Below are 10,516 nucleotides of genomic sequence, written 5' to 3'. Positions count from 1 at the left end.
AGTAAAAACTGGAGGGGGAGGGGGTGTCAGTATTTTCCTATGTAAAATACGTAATTTGGACTGCGTTTTAGTATTTATGACATTAGTGATTTTCTAGTAACGCAGCAAAATTGGGGGACCAAGGCCCCCCGACCCCAGCCTAGATTCGCCACTCTTTGTTCAACCATTCTGAGTAGCTTTCTTCAGTTTCACAAGTCGAATGCCGAGATGGTACCTCTATAAACACTCTGGCCGCAAGATCGCCTGCATTTGTGTCTGAACTTTAGTCGTCGGATGTAATTAACTCTCATAATGTAAACAGATTTAGGCTGCATTCAAATGCACATGCAGTCGAACTCTGGAGAGTATTGTCGATCTTTGAAAACAAAAACAACATTGATTGTAATTTTACTGTGTGTAAGGAAATTGGTTTCTGGTCTTCTTTAAATCTTAAAACATGTAAGAGGTATTTCAGTTTCACACGATAATTTTAACTGAATCCAAAATATTCAACAAAAAGACATTGCCCTTGAAATGACAGTACATAGCGTTTTTCTTACGTAAAAAACTGTTTATAGGAACAAAAATACGATGGAAGAGATAAAATAAACATTGACTAACAGAGTCATGCTGTTAGTGGGATTCGACTCTAAGCCATATGACAGACAAACACCTAAAGAAGCTAGTCTACCGAAGACTGACGTGTATTCTGGAAGCGACTGTGCTTGTGTGCAGTGCTTACTGTCTGTGCTTTATAAAACACCATAGTGGGAAATGGAGTTTAATTGGGCAGAATTAAGTGATATGCATCTGGCATATGATGCAGCTTTGGCAAATGCAAGGGAGGCACAAAGACTGTATAGAGAACGTTTTCCAGAACGACGGTGCCCCCATCACACTACATTTACGTCAATTGATCGGCAGCTCGAGAATCAGGTTCATTACATATTCACCGGCCTGATGAAGGAAGACCACGAACAGTGAGAACACCAGCATTCAAAGAGAATGTGTTGGACCAATTTGAACAAAATCCCTCAACAAGCACGCGGGCCGTTAGACATGTGTTGCATGTTCAGCACCAGCAAGTGTGGAACGTCCTACATGAAGAACATCTCTATCCATATCATCCTCAATCCCTCAACAAGCACCCGGGCCGTTAGACATGTGTTGCATGTTCAGCACCAGAAAGTGTGGAACGTCCTACATGAAGAACATCTCTATCTATATCATCCTCAAAGAGTACAAGTTTTGCGTCCTACAGACTATCCCAAACGTGTGCGATTTGCCCGATAGTACCTGCGGCAGTGTGTGGAGAATCCGCAGTTCGCGCGGCATGTTTTGTTCACGGATGAGAGTAGTTTTACTCGTGACGAATGTTACAATGCTCATAATAGGCAAACAATCCGCATGCAAACAATCCGTGTGAGCAGCAAACAATCCGCATGCAATGTTTCGCCGAGGTCATCAAGAACGATTAACAGTTAATGTGTGGGCCGGTATAGTGGATAATGTCTTAGTAGGACCTTATGTATTACCTCCACGACTGAACATGCACACTTACAGTGTGTTTCTTTCAGAAGTACTCCCGGAACTGCTAGAAAATGTCCCCCTTGCAGTCCGGCGACAAATGTGGTTCCAGCATGACGGAACTCCACCCCATAGGCCCCAACGTGTTCAAAATGTACTTTCTGATATGTATGGGAATCGATGGATCGGACATGGTGGTCCTGTAGCATGGCTTCCTATATCACCGGATATGACACCTATCGACTTTTACATATGGGGACACATGAAGGAGTTGGTCTACCAGACACCAGTGGAGAATGAATTGGTCCTTGTGGGCCGCATTGTCGAGGCTTCCGCAAGAATTCGTGTTTACCATGAAGTTTTTCCTCGTGTGCGAGACGAAGTGCTGCGATCCTATCTCTTGTGCATTGAAGTCAATGGTTCACATTTTTAGTAGATTTCGTGACGTTGTAAGGTACAGCGGGGGACACTTCTAAATGGTATACCTTAGCCGTAAATCTCCATATGGCTGTACCATTTAGAAGTGTCCCCCGCTGTACAAGTGAATTACAAACACCATTTCCTGTATTGACTCGTCTTCTTCTGTCTTTGTGTATTTTATTTGTGTGCTTGGAGGTTATGCTTTACAGCATTGCACGCCACCAACTATGCCACTAATATGCGAATTACATTATCGCTGTTCCCAGGAGGTCATTTGTCAGCTGCTTCTTACGTATGTTAATACTATACTCCACAATGCTGCATATGTTAACATACATTTGTCCACGATAATTTATGTACATTTTGATAGCGGGTTTGCATCTAGTTTCAACAGCTCTCAATCACTCTGCTTCGTGTGTTATGCTGTAGCAACACCGTATGTGCCTCACTACTAACCTTTGACTGCATATTCACAGTACTTCATATTCCGAACTTCATTATTGGGCACCATCCGTATGTGGCGGTTATGCAACCACACACAGCAGGTATACAAATGTACACCATTTTGTATCCGTTTGGGTTATCGTCTTGGTACAAGGAAGTACTGCTAACAGGTGAGAAAGTCGTCCATTCATACCCCTTTCGAGCCATGTTCACTCGGCACATTATCCGGGAATCCCTACGCTCCTTTGGGGAATTCCTTCCGTAGGCATTGCAAGATTATGAAACATGCATGTTTAACAAGAGCAGATATGACTTCGCTAGTGAGTTTTCAAACCGCACCGTTTACGTTGAATAGTTTCTGAAATATACGCATTTGAAAATTCATTTCCCACGGTTTCGGGGCCTTATATCTCCGAAACAACGCGTTTCCGGACCCATGTTTACTGAGCGTTTTTGTTTCTTCTTATGAGAGGATTTACCTCTCGACTTTTGTCAGTGGAATTTTTTGACACCCGTTGCGGATCCATGGGGGGGCTATAGTTCCCCCTTGACGCTCAGGTTTACACTGGATAAAATGGGCTTCGATCCTGCTTTACACTGGATAAAACGGCAAACTATGGTTTAGCCCCTCCCTTGATCATATCCTGGATCCTCGACCGTGTATATATATACATAAAGTGTATATATTAAATATATATATATATATATATATATATATATATATATATATATATATATATATAAAAAGCATACCTAGCATTTGATTTCGTTTAATTTATTTACTGACTAAGCTCGAAATTTTGTAATAAAGATACGACTATGATTTTTACTATTATTATTATTATTATTATTATTATTATTTTATTATTATTATTATTATTATTATTATTATTATTATTATTATTATTATTATTATTATTATTATTATTATTATTATTATTATTATTATTATTATTATAAATACGAATATACAAACAAAGCGATTCAGCACTTAAGTAAACTAAATGATAATTTATTTGCGAATATGCATTTGTCCAATATACATTTTAACTTTGGAAATGAAGTTTATACAATATTGAATAGTAACAATAGTAAAATAAAAATTATTATTAAAAATATTTATTATTTCATTGGAGTTAAATATGCCTTTCCAGTCAAGATTCGAGTTTTAATCTGACCAGAAATCGGTAAGTTACAGGATAATTTTTACGCAATTAGTATTATAATTCTTTATGTTTTTATTATAATTCTCTATAAATTATGATTTGCTACTGCAAAATATAGGTCGAGAAACAAATGTAATATTCTATTTTTTAAGAAAAAACTTTTTAAATAGTGATAATTTTAGGAAGTGATCTGAGGAAGAATTTGAGATTCCTCTCGAGCTAAGAATTTCCTTCTTCGGGGAAATGTCTTCGATCCTGCTCAATGTGGACTACCAGTGTTTTGGCAGTGCTCCCCCCTCCGTATATTCACAATCCTCCCTGGGAGAATCTTTTGGAATCGCCATTGCTTATAAATAGTTATTTTGTTTAATAATGAATTTTAGATTTTTAATTCATATAATGTTCCGTTCTAATCGAATTTGAAAGAAAAGGAGTTTCCAAAGGATTAATCAAATAAATGTTCTTAGTCTCCGAACGAAAATAGGAAGACACTTTAAAAAGAAAGGTCGTTTTTTACTGAGTTTGAACACATAAACATCTGATTGGTATAATATTGATCAAACCACTTTTTTATTTTAATTTCTTTTTATTTCACATAAACGTTCACAAGTACATAGTATTGCACTACAAATCAAGAGAGCTAATTCATTACAGAAAAGGAAGAACTACAATTATGTTGGTCAAACAAAATACGTAAGAAGTTTGCAACCAAACGGCAAAAAGATCACTTAAAGAATCATAACATGAACACTAAATTAATTCGAATTAAACAGTAACAATAATATTAGGAAAAATACGGAAAAACGAAAAAAAAAATATACGAAACGAGGCGACAATCAAACAACATTGTACCATCGAGAGATGTTCTCTGTATAGCTCAATGGGAGTGTGGGTTGAATTGGGATTAACAATCGGGACACACCCTCTCGTTCTATTGGATACTGAAATTGGTAGATCTAAGTCAAGCTTCACGACTCCTGACGATCACTATAGACAACTAGAACTACAATAACATAATTACATCTTGACACCCTAATTCAACTGGGCTGGAGTCTACGCTCAAAATTAAAATTAAGCAGGAGAGAAATTTAAACACTTCATGAACAATTCATCTGTCATATAAGCAATCAAAATAGTAACTAACTTATATAGTTTAAGTCTTATAATTTACTTTTTACAGGTATCTTTTGAAAATGGTACCCATAAAAGAGTACCATTATAAAAGTACATAAAGACATTAGTCCTTATTTGGACTTGGGTCATTTGGCATCTAAAGATTCCTACAGAATCTCCATCTCATTGAATTGGGGCCGCGGCGACTCAGTGGTAGAGCGTTCACCTCTGGGCTTGGGGTTCCAGGTTCGATCCCAGCCCCCGCGAAGTGAACTTTGTGGTGGACAAACACCATGTGCGTGGGTTTCCTCGTGGTTCTCCCGTTTCCTCCCACTTTCTTTATTCCACCATTTCATTCATTACTCATCACCACCATCTCCTTTAGCCTCACCGGCATTTGAAAAAAAATTAAATATGACTTGAATTGTGGTTATTTCGGGCCACGAAGTTCCGAAATAAACAAAGTAAAATAAAATTTAATCCTCGAAAGGATGAAATTTAAATAACATTTCATTCAATTACATAAGAAAAGTAAATAAATATTGATTTATTATAGAAGAAATATTTCAATGAGATGGAAGAAATGAAATGAAATCTTTGAGTTTTACGTTCCACTTACAATACAAGTCTGAGGTGTTGCCTTCCTCTGGAGTCGTCACTGCACGTATATGCTAATTAGTGTAAAGGAGACAGGTGTTTAATGAAAGTAAATACCATAACCGGATGAAGTGAGAATGTAGGATGAAACGGAAAATGTCGAGAAAATCCACGGACAAGATGCTGAGAATTACATTTTCTTCCTTCATAATGTTCATATATTTTTATTAATGTCAGTGTGAATATACTGAAATTAAATTGAAACTAGTAGACAATGTGAAATCAAAATCTGTTTGTGTGAGAGAGGTGGATAACATGGTGATATATGAGGGGCTTAGCGGCCGTTTTGAAATATGCAACATTGAATGTGGTTTAAAATTTCTAAACGTGATGTTATAGACCGAAAGTACCCGAACTCATAAGGTCAGCACTCACGAATTCAAAATTTACCCTTAACCGACCTCAACTTCACAAAATGAGCGTGAGGTTGCGCGAATGTGTTGTCAAAATGATGATGTAAGCTGAGGTTTAGTGTTGAAGGAATGTTGGCGTGAGGTCGAGAAGGCTTGATGTTGAAAGGATGTGAGTGCGAGGTCGAAAGGGCGTGGTGTTGGATTGGTGGCATGAGCATGAAATTGAGTGAGGTTCAGTCAAAGTGGACCCCTTTACTACAGACTGTTATATCGTTATCTGATATGGCGCGCTCTCAGAAAGACATCAGTGTTATTATGTTTAGAGTATAAGTTATAAGGGTCATTCTATTTGAAATGGGACTCTTGATGTAACTGATATGCTGATAGGCAGATAGAAATCAAAACACGTTGAAATTGTGTAAGTACATACATTGCAAAGATAACTTAAAATTCATAATGAACTCAGTAATATTTTTATAATTTTACTTAAAAATATTGATGTCAAAATAGGTTATATGTCACCACCATGCGTTGTAACCACTTACAGTTTTACTTGAATGATTCGAAATTATTAAAGTACTATGTTTTATTCGCCAAGTATTAGACTTTTTAAACGTATGAATATCAATGAATAGATGGAAACAAATTTATAAGCTAAAGCTTTTTTTTATGCTGTTAAAAGTAGCATTTTTTTCTGTATCCAGTTTTTTTGTCACCTCCGTGCTAATGCATTTTAAAAAACAGATATATGTCCGCCATATTTCACAACTTTATTTTCGTCGTAGCCCCAAGACTTGTTAGTCTATGGAAATTTCCAAGCAAGGCACCAGTTAAGCGAGGTAAGTTTGATGGTGGTGATTGTTCCTTTTTGTTAGTCTGAAAATGCACTTGTTATAATTTGGTTCAACACAAGCTGTCAACTCCGTTAGAAATTATAAGAAGGTATTTATAAATGATAATTTAATTTAGTTGAAACATAATGTTACCTTTTAAGAATTAATGCTGAAAATAAGGGTAAACAGAATCTAACCTTAGGGGTATATCTTAATCGTGCCATAATGGCGGAATTTGTCACCTCCGTGCGTATAAAGTAATGTCACCTTCGTTCAATACTGCGTGCACGGAGGGGGGGTGATGCGCATGGAGTGACATTTTGCAATAAACCTCGGCAACTTACGGCATGCACACCAATAGTGGTATGTGGAATTATTCTTATAGGCATGCGTAATGAATCTAAGTGCAGTATCTCAGAAAAATACGAAACTTGTTTGACATTCAAGGACTGAAAAGCAAAATTTTTGCAAACTTTCCGACGCAAACTACTTGTATCTGCTATGCAGAACAAACTTTCTAGATGATGTCCAATTTTATTATATTCGTTATTAACCAGTGGCGGATCTAGCCCTGGGCCGGCGGGGCCTAGCCACAGTTTTTTTTTGAATGACTAAAGTAATTGAAACTATAATTTATATTTTTTGAAAGTTTATAGTAAACTTGTGATATACCTATCATAGTCTGGGTTTTAGCAGGCCCCTCAGATTTTACCTTCTAGATCCGTCACTGTTATGAACTTGTTTATATTTTTTTAATATCGAAAGTACTGTGTCATTCCCGTTGTAACATTACAATTTCATATCTATCCGTTTATTTCTTTTAATATTTACGTAGATATTAAATTGCAAGGTACAACGGAAATAAAACACTGCATTGTATATCACAAAAAACATAAACAAATCTTTAAGGGAAATATAAAAAAGAAAAATTAAAGATTACCTTTGATTTTAATTGTTGCCCAATTTTCTCTATTATTGATGCATTATTTTTGGCGAAACTTTTTTTTTTTTTTTGTTAAGTGCAAATTAACAATAATTTTGCATTCGAAACAAATTGTTTTAATGAAATCGAATCTTTCACTGCTCTCTAATGCCAATTTTACACGATGCAATTCTCCACGTAATATTACATGTAATGGCATTTTCCTAATTCCAGCAAAAATCGCCACCTGTGGATGATGGTACATATTCATTATTTGGGGAAACTGTCAAAACCCCCACAGCAAAAACACCCACACTCAAGAAATGTCAAAACGCCTACACAAACGGTCATAACCCCACACAAATGGACAAATCTCCCAAATACACGAACGGTCATAACCCCCACAGCCAAAACCCCCACATTGGTAGTCGGTCATAACATCCAACGGTCATAATTCCCACACAAATGGACAAAACAACCACACATAGCAACGGTCACAATCCCCACATAAATGGACAAACCCCCCACACAAATGGACAAAACTCCCACATGCAGAAATTGTCACAACTGCCACACAAATGGACAAAACCCCCACACAATCGGACAAATCTCCCACACTCTGAAATGATCATGGTTGCATGTCTTGCCCTTGTACTTTTTAATAACATTTTTTATTCCACTTAAACTGATGTTGCAACTATTCTTCTTGGGCGTCATAAAGAGCCGCAACAAAGACGTGAAATGACGATCATTTCAGAGTGTAGGGGATTTGTCCGATTTTGTGGGGGTTTTGTCCATTTGTGTGGCAGTTCTGACAATTTCTGCATGTGGGAGTTTTGACCATTTATGTGGGAGTTTTGTCCATTTATGTGGGGATTATGACCGTTGCTATGTGTGGCTGTTTTGTACATTTGTGTGGGGGTTATGACCATTTGTGTGGGCGTTTTGACATTTCTTGAGTGTGGGGGGTTTTGGCTGTGGGGGTTTTGACCGTTCGTGCGTTTGGGAGATTTGTCCATTTGTGTGGGGGTTATGACCGATCGTGTGGGCGTTTTGACATTTCTTGAGTGTGGGGGTTTTGACCGTTCGTGCGTTTGGGAGATTTGTCCATTTGTGTGGGGGTTATGACCGTTTGTGTGGGCGTTTTGACATTTCTTGAGTGTGGGGGTTTTGACCTAGACCCTTCATTTGTACCTGACAGAGTCCTACCCACTGAATTGTCACTGGCAGATTAACGAGTGGCGTCCATGTTGCCCACCAACTTATGGTTGAGGTGAACAAGAAGAGAAGAACGTTCAAAGAAAATCGATATACAGAGAAGTTTACACTAGTTCAGAAAGCGAGGAAGACGCTATGTCGAAGATAAGTCACAACAAACATTATGTGAAAATATTATTGTTGTTGTCATGTTTTCAAGTAAGAAGAGTTCCAGGCATTACGTAGGATTGATTTTATCTGTATCCTATGCGAGTTTGAAATAAAGTATATGAGGAAATCTTGTAAAAAGACATTTACCTTTCTAGTTTGTGATGATATTTCATATGTGGAGAAAACGGATATTGTTGCCAGTTTAAAATAACCAGTCGAGGGCAACATGTGTTTACTAAAAAAGACTTCTGTCATTTTCAAAATTTTAAATTGATAGATGTGGTTCTTCGTGATTGCTCTATTTGATTTTTCGTATTTTAAGTGCTATCTATTCAGACGCCTCAATGGAACGAAATTAAACCCCACTAATTTTACAGTTTATCTGTAATATCTTCAAAATGGATAAAATTAATCGAAAAGTGGAAAAGCAGTATATTAAACAAGAGTATTTTGCATGAGATACCGTTATCACAACTGACCTATCTTCTTTCGCTTTGCGAACATTTTATAGATACTACATTTATTTTCACGTTAAATAATGGCTGCAAAACGAAAGTACATAGGTGAGTCGTGATAACGGTATTTCATGCAAAATAATATTGTCTAGTACAATAAATTTCCACTTTTTGATTAATTTTATCCATTTTGAAGATATTACACAAAATTTGTAAAATTAGCGGAAGTTTAAATTCATTACAATGAGGCCTCTTAACTAGCAATATTTTTAATGCGCGCATCGTATTTCTTCTTATAATAAACAATTATATAGGATAGCATATGTTAAACAAAATACTGTACTTCATTTGAATGCTAATGTCAACAATTGAGTTCTGGACATTGGCAATCATTTATGCCCTTGTAATACTACTTTTTTTCGAAATTCGTTACAAATTTTTACTTTTCAATTGGAAAGAGATGGTCTTGTCACCTTCGTTCATGTGATGTCACATCCATGCTGGTATAAAGTCTTCTCCATTCAATTAGCTGTCACCTCCGTTCAGTTTTTTCAAATTTACCAATATTTCTCAAAATATTGGTTCTCGTGTTGAACCACTGTATTGATGTTATTATAAGTCATTATAGCGAACAGAAAAATAAAGAAAATAATGATTTTAAACAGTGTGAAAATTTCGTTTTTCTAATCCTTATAAATCCCTTTTCAAATAAAATGACCAATAATTGTTATTATTATTGGAAAAATAGAAAATATTTTAGTAACTGATATTTCTTTGCATTTTGCTAAAATCTGATGCACCTTAAATCGTGATTATGGACCAGTGAAGAAAAGGATGAACCATATCTGCGTACTTTCAACTACAATGACCTCTTTGGATACTATGTTATCTCTTTGGTTCAATCTATCTTGGGCAATTTGCATAGAACTCCAGTCACCTTCTATGTGGTCCTGTGTCAGCGGTGATGAGCCATTTAGACACATGTTACATCATTGAAACGCCATCTATAACATAACAGAACTACTTTTAATTCTACTTTCTTTTTTACAGTATCCTTAGACCATATAGATCCTATAGAAATGTCAAGAGACTTTTAAGAATGTCAATTTTTATAATGATTGAGTGAATCATACCCTGTAAGCCTTTACTACCTATGACTAACATTTGTCACGCTGACAGATATAAGTTGATATTATGAAGATATTTGCTTAAGAATGCTTAAGTTGTTGGATACTTTCATGAAATACAGAATATAAACAATTGCGTTTTCCATCTGTTT

This window comes from Thermobia domestica, chromosome 12 (genome assembly GCF_964235325.1).
Source record: "Thermobia domestica chromosome 12, izTheDome1.hap1.1, whole genome shotgun sequence".
Lineage (NCBI taxonomy): Eukaryota > Metazoa > Arthropoda > Insecta > Zygentoma > Lepismatidae > Thermobia > Thermobia domestica.
This window is presented reverse-complemented; position numbering follows the sequence as displayed.